At 36.8% G+C, this 16,319-nt stretch overlaps 1 pseudogene; it reads right to left on the reverse strand.

Annotated features, from left to right (window-relative positions):
• Nucleotides 1–5,945: 5,945 nt before the first annotated feature.
• Nucleotides 5,946–6,651, reverse strand: LOC113350779 (annotated as a pseudogene).
• Nucleotides 6,652–16,319: the final 9,668 nt, after the last annotated feature.

A 16,319-nucleotide genomic window follows, 5' to 3' on the forward strand; every position in this document is an offset into this window, starting at 1 on the left:
CATATGATAAGAAATATAAACTAGAAACAGAATGGAAATAGAAGCATAAAGAGAGTCGAAAAAAAAAACAGTCTAGTATGAAGCACTAGGGAAACTGAATCTACCACAAAACCTACACTAGATATTCTTTAGCTAATGAAACTACTCTTGTCCTTACAACAGATAGCAATGAAGATTTGAGTCTTCCACGTATCTCAGGTGATTTCAAATGGATGGTTCAGTCACAACTAAGGTATCAATTCCTAGTATTAGTTGTCTTATTATAGCACAACTAATCAAAAATTGAAAATAGACAATGAAGCATAAGTTGATGCAACAACAAATAATTGATCTAACAACCTAGGATGCAAGACATACTAGGTGAAAGTTATAAGTTGCAACAAGAAGACTAAACTAAATCTTATTCAATAAAGTTCTACAAGAGCATTTTCATCAACATAAGAAACTAGCAGTAAGCTAAGGGATTCATCTAGGCCCTAGCTTGATAAATTAGAACATGATAGAGTCAGGAGACAAGTTAAGTTCAATTGAATATAAAACCATAGAACCAACTGAACTCTATTCTTTTTCAGCTGATTTCTCAAGAACACAGGAAACTACTTAAGTGTTTTCAGACCACACTCCCTTACACACTGGATACCCCTTTACACAACATAACCCCCTTTTTATACATGAATTCTTCCCCTTTTTCAGTCCCTAAAACCAACAGATACAATATAATGTTTTAGGGCTTTTGTTTCTCGAAAACTCACCACTATGTAATCATCTTCATTCATGTACTTCCAGTTCCTTATCTTCTTCAATTGACTGATGTTGTAGGTGTTGCAGAGATGTCAGATTCAGCCCTAATTTGACCATGCCAGTAGCTTGTATTCACTTGTCACCTCGCTGCTGCTTTTTGGTGGAGTTCGCAAGGAGAAACAAATTCAAACCAATTGCTTGTTATCCTATCACTTTTGAAAATAAAATAGCCGACCTAGTTTTGTATTTCATAGCCTAGGGTTTAGATTGAAACGGATGAGGATAGAAAGGGTAAACAACTATCCTTACAAAGGGAAAAGATGTTGATAGAGGTATGGGTGATGAGTTATGAAAACTGACAGGGATAGGGAGATGGTTGTCGATGAGATTGGGGTAGAGAAATAGGTTTTGACATTTGATGGTGTGTTGTCAGGGTGAAGGAGAAGGTGAAATGAGGATTAGGGGTCTGTTTGTTTGGAATGAGGATCTGGCTTTGGTATATGAGAATGAAGCTTGGGCTAAGCTTCTTTTCTTTAACTCCCAACATGGGTATCACTTGGATTATGGCCCATTGATTTCTTCTTATTACGTTTCTGGTTCACTAGCAGGTCCATTAGCTTCACGAGTCTGCTGGCACCTTGGCCGCGTTCTTCACTATAAGTGTCTGACTAACATCGACTTGTTATCTAGATTGACAGGTCATTGTAGCTCCACTTCCTTCATAGCACAAGTTCAGATCATTCTTTTCTCTCCCCTAGTATTACAAAACAAGAAATCAGTGACAATTACCACAAACTTTACTTGCAAATGAACAAGTGATAAAAAATATATAATTTGTCATAAGTATAGGGAATTCGTGCAATAAAATTCCATAAACACCTACAAAATGATAAGAATGTATGCAATATTAGGTGCCCATCAGTCAGCATCTCTAAGAGCAGTAACCTCATCTACCATAGAGACTCTCCATTTTGGAATTTTATTTTCCTGAGTAAAACAAGTTGGAGTGGTAAAAGGAGCCTTTGCAAGAAGAGTAGCAGATAAAGCATGGTCTTCCTTTTTAGATATTCCATTCTTACCCCTGGTAACCATATGATGGTTATTTGAAATTGGTGGAGATATATTGGATGCAGATGAAGTACTTGAAGTACCAGAAGATATTGAAGTAGCAGTACAAGGTTCTGAGGTAGGTGCAGGTGTAACTGATAAATGAGTAGAAGAAACTACAGCTTCACAGTTAATTGCAGTCTGTGGACAAGTAGATAATTCCAAGTTTGATGTGCTTGTAGGGTCATTTGATGATGAAGTAGGAAACAGAGATATAGACCTCAGTGGAAAAACAGTTTCATGAAATATTATATGTCTGGATATATAAACTCTTTTGGATGTAGGATTATAACATCTATATCCTTTGTGCATTGTGATATATCCAATAAAGAGACATTGTTCACTTCTAGGAGCTAACTTGTGAGAAGTATATGGTCTTAACCATGGATAACAAAGACAATCAAACGCCCTTAAAGAAGTATAGTCTGGTACATGATGAAATAGCATCTCAAATGGATATTTAAATTGAATTGCACTTGTAGGAAATCTGTTGAAAGTATAGTTGGAAGTTTGGAATTCTTCTACCCAAAAAGAATCATCAAGACCTGATTGAATAAGTAGTGTTCTTCCAACATCTACTAAATGCCTGTGCTTGGATTCAGCTACACCATTTTGCTCAGGATGACGTGGACAAGAGATCTCGTGAATTACACCATACTGAGATAAAAAACCAGCTAATTCATTGTTAATAAACTCACCACATCCATCAGTTCTAATAACTGCATATTATAATGAAGCAAATTTCCAATTGGAGCTTTGAATTGTAAGAACACTGTTTTGAAGTCAGACTTTTCATATAAAGGATAAATCCAACAATACTTGGAGTAGTCATCAACAATGTTTACATAGTATCTAAAACCATAATTTGAAGTAACAGGACTTGGACTCCAAAGATCAAGATGTAAAAGTTCTAATGGTCTAGTCCTTGTATGAGTAGATACATTAAATGGTAGTTTATGATTTCTACCTAGTTGACATTCATGACAAAACAATGGTTTCTTGCACACTGAATGAAGATCCAAAAGCTTGCACACATGATGAAAATTTTGAAATGAAGGATGTCCAAGCCTGAGATGCCACACTTCAGCTGAAACTTGACTCTTAGCTTAATAAACTTTATTTGAGGTGGTTGATGGTGTAATACTCTTTGAAGAAGATGACTGAAGAAAATGTAATGGATAGAGTCCATTACATTGTTGTCTTTGTAAAGTGATCTTCCCAGATGAGAGATCCTTAACATCAAAACCACATCCATCAAAAGTAATTGAGAAATTATTATCCTTAGGAAATTTTTGCACAGACAAAAGATTGGCAGAACTCTTTGGTACTAGAAGAACATTATTTGAAGCAAAAGAAGTAGTTGGAGATTGCTTTGTTGAACTACCAGTGTGTGTTATTTGCATATCTTCTCCATTTTCAGCATGAATTTCAGATTCATCAGCAGTAATATGATTGTTTGTTGCAGTATCAGCATACCATGGATTTTCTCCCAACATATTTGCAGTAGCAAGCATTGCACTCAGGTTATGAGGAGTATTAGTATTCTGATAAGAAAAATTTAGTCTATGCCTACAAGCCAAAGCTTGATGACCAGTCTTGTTGCGCATTTGGCATGGCTCTTCAGTAGAAATGGAGGCTAATACAAGTATAAAAGTTGGTGGAGGAATAGAAGGAGGTCTATAGAAAGTATTTTGTGGTGATGCTCTTGGAGTCAAATGAAAATTATTATTATAGGAAATAAAATTACCTCTATAAGATGGATTGAAATTATAATATCCTCTTGGTCTTGGCCTGAATAAGGAAGATGAAGGAAAAGAATATCCTCCTGATGATGATGGTGGTGGTGTCTGTGCAGCAAGAAAAGCTTGTTGAGATTGAAAAGTTACAAAAGCTTTGTTGTTGGCTTCAGATAGCAAAGACTTGGATCTTTCAGCAACCACAATTTCTTCACTTAACAGCTGATTGTGTAGTTCATAAAATGCAACATGCGGATATCTAATACGAATAGAAGTGCTGAAAGAATTATAATCTTGACCAATTCCATTAAGAACTAGAACCACAAGTTCTTCGTCAGAAATCTCAGATCCAAAAGCAGAGAGTTGGTTTTTCAAATTCTTGATTTCTCCTAAATATGTAGCTATAGAACCAGATCCAAGCTTTAGTGATTGTAACTTGGTACAAAGAATTGTTGATGTTCTTGCAAATCTTAATACAATATCATTCCAGATTCCCTAGCAGAATCAACACCAACAACAGGAGATATGACTGTTTCTGAGATGGTTGATTGTATCCACAAAACAAATGTATTATCATAATCACACCAATTCGTATAAGAAGGATTTACATTTCCTCGATCTAAATCTTCTTGAGTTAAAAACTTTGGAGGACATACAGTTAAGCCATCTAAGAAACCAGATACTTTGTATCTTTTCAATAATGGAAGAATTAAGCTTTTCTGTATGACGAAATTATGATCGTTGAGTTTCTATTGGATGATATTAGAGATCTGATTTAATGGAATATGAGAAATTCTTGAATCATACTGGATATCGGTCATTGAAGGAGAAATCGACGTAAAACAGAAGAAAAACGAAACAAAGTAAGGTTTGATTTTAAGAAAAGCTTAGTAAAACACCATTAATGGTGGACAGCGGAAGAAGAATGGATCGAAACGTTAAACTGATATCATAATAGAAGAAGGTATTTTTATAAATCTTGAAAACGACCAATACAAGCAATTGATCCTGTCAATTGTCTACACATCACACAATGTGCATGACTACACAGAGATGTACGTACTTATGTAGAGACTCAACAATGATAGCTAAGTAGGAGCCAGTCCTATTCTGACACGTCTTAAACAGACAACTATTAATGACAGTGACAATTACAGTTATTGTGTAAGACAAGTGTAAGCTAGAAACTGTAACTGTTATTAGGGAATACTGTACGTGGAACCCACTAACTCACTCCTTTCTTGTTTAGCAAAAAAAAGAAAAAAACTTACTTATGTGAGTCCCATGCTAACTTCTTCCATTTGTCTTGGGACCCACCTTAAGTTACAACTTACTTTAATGAGTCGCTAATGACTCAACACCACTTCTTAATTGTCTTATGCATCCTTTGATTCTTGATTATGACGTGATTTCCTAACATTTGTGGTTCAAGGTGCATTTCGTAACATGGAAGCAACTTACATAGTCTGGTCTCCCAGTCATGGTTAAAGATGCATACAAGTTTCATTATGTGGTGCCTCTCTGCATCTATACTAAACAATAGTTATACTTGCCCCGGCTTCTATTTGTAATCATGTAGATCACTTGGTAATGGTATGGTCTTTTAAGAACCGCAATGGGAGTCCTAAGCTAGTGAGAGAGCGGGTATATTTGAATTAGAAATAGTGATAAATCAATTAAGAAATGGAAATGAATTATTGATCTTGACAAATTGATTCTTCCCAACCTCCCACCCACTAAAGACAATCAATTATCACAAATTAACTAGAATCTATGCACAATGATTTTCTCTTATGTTCCAATCCAAATTCATATATCCAAATACCTCTATCACAGAATAACTTTCTCTTTTGTTCCAATCCAAATTCATATCTCCATATACCTCTATCACAGAATGACAGTGGCATGCGGGACCAAATATACTGTGGTGGGATCTCATATATCCCACCTAAACTAGTCATGTTTGTTTACTGAATCAAACTTACTACCAGTCAAAGTTGCTAGTTTCAGGTAAACAGAAGACGCCAAAAGAAAAGCCCAGAGTAAAAAAAGAAAGGTTTAGCCTTTAGGGGAGCAAGATAGGAGAGTTGAAATTTAAGTTCAGTTCCCGGTAGCAGTTGAAAAAAAATGATTTCTAATAAACCAGATATTGTATAGTTTGTAATTATGTAGAACATTGAGGCATTATGGATTTACGTCCACATTCCTAAAGATCTGCAGCAGTTGTTTGTTAGGGCAACAATCCTTCTCTACATTCTCACTCGCACCATAAGATATTACCTTTATGCCTTATTTGGGACCTTGACTCAAGGAATCAACACTGGACGACTTTAGCGTCAGTATACTGATATGGTTTTCTTTTTATGCTCCATCCAAAGAATTCCAAGAAACCCATTTCTTGGACATCAAATCCTGAATAAGCATTAGTATATCACTTCTCATGTTAGATACCATCTGCGGTTTAACTTCCTTCAAAGCAGAAAACCATAACTCTTTATTATTTTTGGAACCATCATTTTTATGCCAATCACATATGAGTTTTGCAATTGCAGTAACATATAAACCACAATCATAACCATTCATCTGTTGTGGCATAATTGGACACTCCGAAAGGCTAATTTATAAAGACCCTGATTCGGAATCACCCATAAATCCCACAACATCTCTATAAAGTTTCTTAGCATATCTATGATTAGAATTTCCCATGCTATCGTGGTGTACAAATACTTTGGAATTCTTCTCGTACGCAAGTAAGCTCCAGTGAGTACCACCCTGAGCTTGAGACACAACTGTATTATTGTTGATTGAAAAGATTACTACTCTCTTCTCAGGCAGTTTAAGAGGTTCAACGAAATTTTTGAGGCTGTCTGGAAATGGGCAGTTCGTAATCCACAATGAGATAGAAGATGGAACTAGCAAGATGTATTGAGAGGAACAACCAGAATCAAGATAACTAAAATAGAACTCAATGATACTGTCATTTAGGAATTCCCGACCCCCTGAGGATCCCCAAATTTGATCTTCTCAATACAATATCGTTGTAGCAGAGGATCTTATCATCCTCCATGGACAAAAATTGTTGCACAAAATTGTTAAATATTTGCAACATAGTTGTAATATAAGCTTACAAATAAAGATGAACATGCATATACAACAAGCATTAAGAACATAACGAGCTACGTATAATAAACTCGAGAAAATTCCAGGAAAATCCTACGACATGAGGAAAGATTATAACAGGCAAGGTTTCCCTCACTGGCAGAACAATGATTCCAGCAATACTGCAGAACTCTGATGAAGTTTTGTATACTCGAAGGAATTACAGCCATATTCATAATAAACAACAACAAAACAAGGAAAGTAACAGAACTAAGCAATTACTGAGTAGGAATGCAAATTATATTCCTTTGACGACATAGTTTTACAATGCTAACTTATGCTCAATGTCTTCTTTTATTTTCTTGTCTGAATCAGGAAATGGAACTTCTAGCTTTTTTTGATGGGACATATACCTAAAAATGGATCACATGTGCCACAATAGGATGTTCAGGCACCCCAAAACACATCATGTATTTAATAAAATTAAAAAATAGTACCACAACTCGCAAATCAAGGAGTTTCGTGACATCTTTTTTAGCTTTGAGAATAAAAATCCCTTTCCCACAATGTGACCCTAATTAGATACCGAAGAAATGACTATATAGTAATAAAATACAGAATTTGTACTTAAATACTAATGAATAACTAGTAAGTTTCAAAACACTCATATGCACTGTTTGAAACTTTTTCAATATAAGAGAAAATTATATCATGAACAAGTTAGATAACAAGACTATCAAACATCATACCACCTAAGGTCTTAAGATGAAATAAAAAAGCGGATAGATGTGCTTTGGATTATAAAACCCAAACCGAAAGCTCAAATACAAATTCACAACTACAATTTCCCTAAAAAAGCAGTAAAGTCTTTAACTCTTAAGCTAATCTCTAACTCTGAATTTCGTGTCTCTCTAATAATGAGAATAAGAATATCACAAAAAAAATAGTCATTCCGCTCAACTTAAACGCTGGGTTACTGTATTTTTCTTCGAATCCCTAAAATTATGCTTTTAACATCCAAAGGAAATTATGACCAAATTCAACTAAACGGTGTTAAAAGGTTCATAACTGGAATATATCAACTGCAGGAAGTTGTTAATTTTTGTAATAGATATTCTTAGAGTATACACGAGACGTGGAATCAGCCCTAATGATGAGGGTTTTTCTTTGGGTTCGTACGTAATAAGTATCCTGCAACCTCGCTTCAATTCATCGCACCGTTATGGGAAAACAACTAAGTGAGATATCTCTATCCACAAATATTTATTATAGCGCTGGCGATATTACAATTATCGATGGCGTTGTAATCCTCGTCACTCGATGGACACTGTATCGTTTAACGACTATTTTGTAACCATCATTCCCCTCTACCTTCTTTTTGTTACAACTAATTCTCCAAATGGCCGGCACTTCAGAATATCATGACACACTTTGTTACTTTCAGTTATGTACCATCGATTGATGAATATCCGTTCAATTGTCCACCTCACAATCATAAGACTTTCGGACTACACAGGACACTAGCCAAAAAGAACCAGCTTAGGGGTGTCAATGGATGAATATCCGTCAGATATTTTAAAAATGTTAAAAACTGTGTAAAACATGATCATAATTAAAATTTATGTTTAATTTCTCAAACATATCATATCGGATATTTTTCCTTAGACTTCTACCCGACTCTAATATGGTTAGGATAAATTGCAAATAAGTCCATGTTCTATCGGATATCGGATATTAACAATTCGGATGGAGCGTAATCAGAATTCCATATATTAAGGAAGAAATATCCGATGGAATATCCGATAAGACGGATAAAATCCTATAGGATCTCGAATACTCGAAAACGGATTCCGGATATCGGACATATATTGACAGGCCTAGTAGCTGCTTCACCTAGCCAGAGATCTTGCTCGTTTTGGGAAGCCAAAGACGATACAGGGCACAAGGTAAAAAGTAAGAACAGTAGTAGTTTCATGTGAAAACAAAATCACACACACAATAGAGTAGTTATTGCTTCTCTATTTTTTTAACACATCCATGAACCATTTCTAGTTCAACATCTTTTCCAGCTTACTGATTCCATTTACTTTTACCAGATATTCATCCATGAGTAGAACATGGGAAAACGAAATTTATACTACAATAAACCCTAATGGTCTATAATAAGTAAAACTAAGCAACCAATTGACTTGTATTAAAGAAATCGAAACCAAAAAGTTCACAACTATATCAACAACAACCCATGGGGAACTCATCCCTTGTCATATTCAACACCATTATATGAGTTTTGATCAACACCCATCATACTTTGTACTAACAATCCCTCTAAAAAGTTCCACAGTGATTAAGCAAATGAAAATTACACCCATCCACCATACTTTTCTAAGATCAACACAACTACACGAGCAGGAAAGAGTGAAAGCAGAAACAGACTCCACTATGCTAAAGGTTCCTTAGACTAATTTAAACACTCCCAAAAAGGTGTTCAAAAGTCGAAAGAAGGAAAAAAGAATTTGAGAGAAACCCCACCATGGCAACAACTTCTTCTTCTTACTCCTTGGAGGACTTGTTAATGAGAGATTTGTGAATATGTGGGATAATTGAAGATGTCTAGGGGTTATACGTTTGAATATGTGGAATTATTCCCTTTATCAGTGTATCCATCTCCTCATCACCTCTAATAGATAATTGAAGATGTCTAGGGATTATACGTTTAACCTTCAAATCTTTACTAGCATTTCCAGAAAGCTCTAGTACTTCTGCAGTCAAGTATTCAAGGATAGCTGCAGCGTAGTGATAGGGTGTAGAATACATCCTATTTATTATCTATTGTTTATGCTTTCTCTGCTATTTTTCTTGTAAATTATGTATTTTACGCATGTTTTTGAGTTATTAGGTATTTTGGAGTCACACGGAGGAAAAGAATAAGAAATCACCCAATTTGTGCGAAATGGGCAATAATGTCATTCCATAGGCGACTCATTTAATGAAGAATTTTCTAGACTCATCTAGACTCAGGGGTTTGAATAATAGGGCTTGGATTTGGAAAGAGAATATGGAAGATTTGAGAAAGACTTGGATTTGGAAGTTGAGCTACAAAGGGAAAGTGGTGTTATTATGGAATGAGGTTTCTATTCCTAAGAGGATTGATAGGAAATTGAAGCCTATAAATAGAGAAGTTCTCTACACAATTTTTACACACCTCTACACACACAATACTTCTCTTTTCTTTATTCTTTGTGTGAACTCCTTAACATGAGTAGCTAATTTTATTATTGATTGAGGATGAATTCCTAGTTCTTGACATGTTTTGAGTTTTGTTTTAAATATACTTTGAAGTTTTCACATGATTATTGTTTGGTTTTACTAATAGGAATGTTTATACATTCATAGTTGATTGATAGGTAATTTAGGATGCATACTAAATTGATTTGTTAATTGATCTAAATCTAGTGAAAGTTAGGGGATAATTAATTGTTTCTTGACTCTTTACATAAGTGGCAAACACGAGACCTTGCAGAGGGATTCCGTGGAGCAATTGTGTGTGAAAACACGTTAGCAAGTAGACCTTGAGCTAAGAGTCAAACTACTAATATCAACCTAATAAATTCATAAATCTTAATGCTTTTAACTAAATTACATCTTGAGTGAGCTACTACTAGGTGGTTTGGTGAACAGAATCCGGTAGTCGAGAACTTCCGTATCCGGTGATACTAGGGATTTAGGGGTTTAACACTGAGCTAGCTGCTTTACCTGCGGTTGATGATAATCTGTGACTAAAAAAAGTGGAAAAGAACATAACTTGAATCATTTTTTTGCAACGAAGAAGGATTCCTTGATCTAATCTCTCTTATTGATTTCAACTTAAACTTTTAATTGCTTTATTTATTTACTTTCTTTTTTTTTTTAAAATCTAAAACCAATCTTCCCCCTTTTTGTGACAATTAAATAACTAAAACCTCTTGTTCCTCGTGGGAACGAACTTGACTACACTATATTACTTGTTAATTAGGTGGAAAAATATTAATTAATTTGTTGTGGTTACGACACGCATTACGTAGATTGTAGTTGTTGCACCCACACGCCCATTAGCAGCAATCCTAGTTTTAAGGTGTCGGTGAATACGCCCAACAGGGAACTGGAATTTAACTAGGAGAAGGATTAGAGTAAGGTAAATGTAAAATGTCACCAATCAAATAATAAGAACAAGCACTGAGGATGGAAGGAGAGAGAGCAACGCTGAACATAGTAAAACAAACTTGACACCAACTCTAAAGTTGTAATAGGAAAAGAGAAACATCGAGACACAACAGTAATCCAAAATGAAAAAGTGGGGGTCTAACAACCTCACCCAATATTTCTCTTAGCAATTTGTATGGACTAACTCCAATATACTTTTAACATAATCAACTAAACAGTCGTACTCAATCTCAATAAAAAGTATATCAAAGAGTTATATCTCAATTTATCGATTCAATCCCAACTCAAGCAAATAGAAATCTGCGAATTTGATTGAATGCAAGAGAAATAACTTGAACGGTACCAAAGACCAATGTTCAAGGATCAATCAATTTCAATCAACAACCAAAGGTTGTATTTACCAATTGATCGATACAACGCACAACCTGTGATATTTCAATTATATAAGAAAATATAATGCGGAAAAGAAATAACACATACACCAGAATTTTTGTTAACGTGGAAACTGCAAATGCAGAAAAACCCCCGAGACCTAGTCCAGATTGTAAACACACTGTATTAAGCCGCTACAGACACTATCCTACTACAAACTAACTTCGGTCTGGACTATAGTTGAACCCCAATCAATCTCACACTGATCCAAGGTACAATTGTGCTCCTTACGTCTTTGATCCCAGCAAGATACTACGTACTTGATTCCCTTAGTTGATCTCACCCACAACTAAGAGTTGTTACGACCTAAAGTCGAAGACTTTAATAAACTAATATGTATCACACAGAAAAGTCTACAAGAATAGATAAATCTGTCTCCTACAGAAATACCTACAAGTTTTGTTCCGTCTTTTGATAAATCAAGGTGAACATGAACCAATTGATATACCGGACTTATATTCCCGAAGAACAACCTAGAAATATCAATCACCTCACAATAATCTTAATCGACTAGCGAAACAAGATATTGTGGAATTACAAACGATGAGACGAAGGTGTTTGTGACTACTTTACTATCTTGCCTATCGGATAAAGCTCCTAGATGCATTACTCTCAAGTACCGAAGCCTTCTGAGTACTTTTCTTGTGCTTATGTTCCCCGGAAGAATCCTTAATATTGGTATGGCATGACGGATTTGTGTTCACTCGCAGCAGAGTAGCACAGACCTCCAAGTACCAAGTTTAAGGCCCTTACACAAAATACTCAGTCAGAAAGCAAAAAATAAACAGAGTCGCGGAGTAGGAGCAACAACAAGGGAAGCGTGGCCATGCCTTAGTCTAGCCAGCGCCACTTGGACACACCCCATGCTACCCAACCGGCCCTTATTCCTTTGTCGACCAATCACGTCGCTTTAAACCTGCCACACTCCCATGAGTTGTGTCTGGGCCCATACTTGTCGACCCTATTCCCCATCGAACAATCAGGTCGCATTAAACTTTCCACGCGCACCAAAAGGTAGCCACGCCCATGCTTGGCCTCCCCCTACTTTCATTGACCAATCAGGTTTCTCTAATTCTGCCACAACTTTAAAAGAGGTGGAAATTGTGTCAAGAGGTCGCCATACCAAGTTGGCTTCCCAAAACCGCGCCAACATACTAACAGCATGCCAAACATGCCAAAACGAGTATGCCAAGAAAACGACATGCCAAACATGACAAAACAAGCATGTCAGGCGCACATGCCAAACGGCATGCCAAACATGCCAAAACAAGCATGTCAGGCGCACATGCCAAACGGCATGCCAAACATGCCAAAAGCATGCCAATCGCACACGCCAAACGAGCATGCCAAGTGCACATGCCAAACGCGCCACTTACCGCGACAGCATGCCAAACTTGCCAACCCACTCTCCGTGCGTGACCAGCTTCACAACGGACTTCAATTTGGCTAGCCTAGACCTTAGGGGCGTCCATGCTCTAGTGGCGGTGGATGAAACCCTAATTTCTAATCGTGGCACAAAACTATGCCACCTCAGGCCTGCGACATGCCACAAGCCATGCAAACTTAGGAAACCCTAAAAAAGGCGCCACGGTTCCATTGTCAGGCGCCAACGGAAGGTATCCATAATCAACGGCTACCCTTCCCCACAAGATGCAATCTCAACCATTTAAGTTTTCCACCAAACTGATAGACTCGTGGAAACTTTTAGGCGACCATCCTCCTAAATCCAGTGGCCATGGCTACGACAGGCGCCACTTAAACCACCGTGCCACTGGCATGCACGAGCCATGCCATCCATGCCGCAACGCCACTGGCGCGCGTTAAAGGCGACACTGCACCATTATCAGGCGCCAACAGAAGGTAGCCATAATCAACGGTTACCCTCCCCATGTGATGCAATCTCATCCATCCAAGTTTTCCACCAAAATGAGAGACTTGTGGCAACTTTTAGGCGACCAACCGCCTAAATCTAGTGTCCATGGCTACGTCAGGCGCCACTTGCACCATCATGCTCCTGGCATGCAAAAACTATGCCAGCCATTCCACCATGCCACTGGCATGCACGAACCATGCCAACCATGCCGCATTGCCACTGTCATTCACCAAAGCGCCACTATGCCAACAAAAGGTATCCATAATCAATGGCTACTCTTCCTCATGAGATGCAATCTCAGCCATCCAAGTTCGCCACCGAACTGGCAGACTTGTGGAAAGTTTCATGCTACCATCCAAGACGAGCCAATAGCATCACATGTTATTTTTCTACGACAAGCCTCTCAATTTTAATTTGCCACACGTATAAAATTGCTACATGTTTTCCACGAAAACACTCGAGACATCAAACATGTCACAAACTGGGGGATACTCATCAGGGTATTGGTCTGGCGGTTTACAACGTGCGGCGTGCAATACGCCCGTTATAAGAAAGTGTCATGAAGCGGGACAATTATTGGCGGCAAGAAGTAACGGGTGTAAATAGATCCACTTCCTTCATCATGGAAGCATGGGTTTATGACGGTTATACATTACTCCATTCTTCCACTACTCAATCGTTTCGACTTCCTACGAGACCAGGGTACATTTTATTACGACTTGTATAAATAGGTTTCACCTATTTCTACCAAAAAACAAGTTTTGGTCGGCAACACTACATAGTATCCAGAAATCACCAAGAACTGATAGCTTTTCACTATGCAAGCCAGTTCCACTTTCTGATACAAGTCATAAAACAAGCCACATCTTCAGAATTAACCATTATGGTCTCAACACTCTCTTCGTTTCCCTCCCTAAGACCAACCCTTCTCCTTCACTTCGTGACCGAAGCAAGCCTGGAACGACCATTTCTTGGTTTAGGACAGGATTGTACAGATTGATCCCTCGAATCAAAAGTACTCCCGTGCAGTGCATTATTTAGGGTTTAGATTCGTTTCTCATCCACACACCCAAATTTACCAAAACCAGCAGAAACAGTTTTCACTCTCAAACAAGCGGTTCTACTCAATCACACATATTGGTTGTTCATAATATAATCAATGAATAACAAAACCAATAGCACCTGGCAATTTCCTTTTCGGTCACAAACAAGTTTATGAACTTACTTCCTTAGAACACGTGTAAACATCGTTCCCTAGGATGAAATCCTCACCTCATATCCATACATAATAACAATAACATTCAAATAATTATAGCGATGTCTTATCTACAAAGTTTAATGGTTAAGCAATAAACCTCGTATTGTATTCCTTAATACTATGTCTATCTAGAGTTCAAATATGCTTCGCAGTTTTGTTTTCAATATGCACGACTTGAAATATACGTTAGGGAATAAAACAGTTCAAGTAAAATATCACTAACCTCAAGTGGAAGTATTATTGTTGTCATTGTAGATCCTTGCTTCTTCACATCTTCAAGTCTTCGCAGTACTTGTAATGTCTCATATCCTAATACTTTCAAGCTAATCTATACGAAGTTGACTCTAGTATATAATCAAGCGACTCTTAACATGAGTTTTGATTCACTAAAATATGACAACCAAACTTGACATACCAACGCTTGGTGGGTTCAACCTAGCTATGCTCTAACACAATTACTATCCGCACGCCTACCGGTCATACGAGCAAGAAAATAAAATATATCATTGTACTAGTTCATCGTCTTTGGATGACTTAATTAAACAGTTAAAAACTAGTCCTTATTATGATCCATCTGTTCAAATTCTTCCTCTAGAAGAGTCTCTCGAGATATTAGCTGATCATTCTGGTCATATTCTTCCTTTAGAAAAGTCTCTCAAGATAATGGCTGAAAACACATATAGATTCACGTTAGATGCGAAAGAAAGAATTGCTCGAAATAATCTTAATTTCCAATATAGTGTTCCCAATACCACCCTTGCAAATGAGGATATTTATTATTCATCTGATCAAAATGACGAGGTTAAAATTGGAAACACTACATGTTAGATAATGTTCGATCATCTTCATGTTATTATGATGATGATGATAAGGCTAGTGCTGATGAAGAATATGAAACATGTAGGAATAGTGATCAAGAATTTATCACTTCAATTGAGATTCATGATGAAAATATTATATCTGATTCAAATCCTAATAATTTTAATGATTATTCACCTATTCAAAAGGATGAGGATTTGACTAGGGATACCACTGTTTTAGACGATGAAGTATTAGTTTATGATCCTTTCGCCTGCAATATGTTTGACAATCCATTATTTGATGAACCTTTCAATGAATCGGAGGAAGTAACTATGATTAACACCTTAGTTGATGAGCCATTGCTAGAAACTTTCTTTCATAATCCTTTATATGATTGTGATGATGGTTTGGAGGAAAGAGTTTATCCTGAGACTAGTGTTTTAGAGTCTAGCAATTTGGAAATAAGTATCTGCTGAGGATTATAGAAATGTAGAACCAAGTGATTACAACCTAGAATAAATAAAAGACTATTTTCCTAAATCTGATAATTTAGAATTGTGACTAGTTTATCTAAGGATATTGACCAACTCTAAGTTTTGGGGTGAATATCATTCTCCTCGTGGTTTACCTTCGACTCTTATAAAGGTCCCTAAATTGGGACCTGACGTTTGTGCCTCCAGCATCTTAAAAGACTATCTTCATGCACGTTTTCCTGAACCCAATTATCTCTAGAATGAAACTTCGTTAACCCATCCTTTGGTTGATGTGGTTAATCCGGTCCATGATACCATAATTGACTTTGTTGTCCCACCAAGATTTTATTTACCAAATGTGGGAGTATCTCAATTTAAAATGTGTCATTACTTAGTTTTTGGAACTAAACCTAATTATTTTAAGAAATTAGAATCATCGACACATTTTCTTAAGAATGACCACCCTCATGGTCAATTGTGTAGGTCAAATATAATTGACTTCGGGGATCCAAAACTATTCAGGTTATTATTATGTGCATCAAAGTTGTTATTTGAGTTTTTCCAGACTCTGCTGCATGAACCTTTGGACCTTACCTTTG

Source organism: Papaver somniferum, chromosome 2 (assembly GCF_003573695.1).
Source record: "Papaver somniferum cultivar HN1 chromosome 2, ASM357369v1, whole genome shotgun sequence".
NCBI classification, from domain to species: domain Eukaryota; kingdom Viridiplantae; phylum Streptophyta; class Magnoliopsida; order Ranunculales; family Papaveraceae; genus Papaver; species Papaver somniferum.